Raw genomic sequence first — 2183 nt, forward strand, 5'->3', positions numbered from 1 at the left:
CTGTTGTGTTTTCATTTTCATTTGTTTCCATGAATTTTTAAAATTCTTCTTTAATTTCCTAGTTGGCCCATTCATTCTTTAGTGGGATGCTCTTTAGCCTCTATGTATTTGAGTTTTTCCAAACTTTGCATTCTTGTGACTGAGTTCTAGTTTCAGGGCATTGTGGTCTGAAAATACTCAGGGGATGATCTCAATGTTTTGCTATTTGTTGAGACCTGATTTGTGACCCAGGATGTGATCTATTCTAGAAAATGTTCCACGTGCACTAGAGAAGAATGTGTATTCTGTTGTTTTGGGATAAAATGTTGTAAATATAACTGTGATGTCCATCTGGTCCAGTGTCTCATTTAAAGCCTTTATTTTCTTGTTGATCTTTTGCCTAGATGATCTGTCCATTTTAGTAAGCAGGGTGTTAAAGTCTCCTACTATTATTGTTGATGCATTTCTTTAATTTGTTATTAATTGGTTTACATAATTGGCTGCTCCCATGTTAGGGACATTAATACTTAAAATTGTTAGATCTTTTTGTTGGAAAGACACTTTAAGTATGGTATAGTGTCCTTCCTCATCTCTTATTATGGTCTTTGGCTTAAAATCCAATTTATCTGATATATGTACTGTCACCCCAGCTTTCTTTTTCTATCCATTAACATGGTAAATTGTTTTCTACCCCATCACTTTAAATCTGGAGGTGTCTTTTGATCTAAAATGAGTTTCTTGTAGACAACATATTGATGGGTCTTGCTTTTTTTTTTTTTTTTTTAATCCATTCTGAAACCCTCTGTCTTTTGATTGGGGCATTTGGCCCTTTTATATCCAGGGTAACTATTGAAATATATTATTTTAGTGACTTTGTATTGCCTGTAAGGTGACTGTCACTGTATATTGTCTCTGTTCTTTTCTGGTCTGTTATTTTAAGGCTCTCTCTTGGTTTAGAGGACCCCTTTCAATATTTCCTCTAGGCATGGTTTGGTGTTTGCAAATTCTTTTAACTTTTGTTTGTCCTGGAAACTTTTTATCTCTCCTTCTATTTTCAATGATAGCTTAGCTGGTTATCGTATTCGTGGCTGCATATTTTTCTCATTTAGTGTTCTGAATATATCATGCCAATCCTTTCTTGTCTGCCAGGTCTCTGTGGATAGGTCTGTTGCCAGTCTAATATTTCTGCCATTGTATGTTACACACCTCTTATCCTGAGCTGCTTTCAGGATTTTCTCCTTGTCACTGAGACTTGTAAGTTTTACTATTAGATGATGGGGTGTGGACCTATTTTTATTGATTTTGAGGGGGTTCTCTGTGCCTCCTGGATTTTAATGCTTGTTCCCTTCACAAAATTAGGAAAAATCTCTGGTATAATTTGCTCTGATATACCTTCTGCCCCCCTCTCTCTTCTTCTGGAATCCCAATTATTCTAATATTCTTTCATCTTATGGTATTACTTACCTCTCGAATTCCCCCCTCATGGTCCAGTAGTTGTTTGTCTCTCTTTTACTCACCTTCATTATTCTCTATCATTTGGGCTTCTATATCACGAATTCTCTCTTCTGCCTCATATACCCTAGCAGTAAGAGCCTCCATTTTTTATTACACCTCATTAACAGCTTTTTAAAATTTCAACTTGGTTAGATTTTAGATCTTTTATTTCTCCAGAAAGAGATACTCTAATATCTTCCATGCTTTTTTGAGCCCAGCTAGCACCTTGATAATCATCATTCTGAACTCTAGTTCTGACATATTACTGATGTCCGTACTGATACAGCCCCTAGCCATATCTTGTTCTTTTTTCTGTAGTGAGTTTTCAACCTTATCATTTTATCCAGGTAAGAATAGATGAATGAGAGAAAAATACTAAAAGGGTGACCTTTTAGTATTGACCCCAGAAAAATATACACTAACCAATGACCCCAGAAAAATATACACTAACCAAATCAGAAGAGATCTGAAACTAGGGGGAGAAGGAAAGGGGAAATAAGAAAAATATATACATATATATTATAGTGGTGAATAGAACAGAGCTGCACACTTGATTATGGATGTATTTTGGTGTGTTAGAAGAAACTACCTCCTAAAATTTTAAAGAAAGAAAAACATATATATATATACCAAAATCAGGGTAAACACAATGAAGGGATTGAATATGACCATAAAGATGAAAATTTAAAAAGATTCTAAAAAAAGCATTG

The sequence above is a fragment of the Mustela lutreola genome, chromosome X (genome assembly GCF_030435805.1).
Source record: "Mustela lutreola isolate mMusLut2 chromosome X, mMusLut2.pri, whole genome shotgun sequence".
Classification (NCBI taxonomy): domain Eukaryota; kingdom Metazoa; phylum Chordata; class Mammalia; order Carnivora; family Mustelidae; genus Mustela; species Mustela lutreola.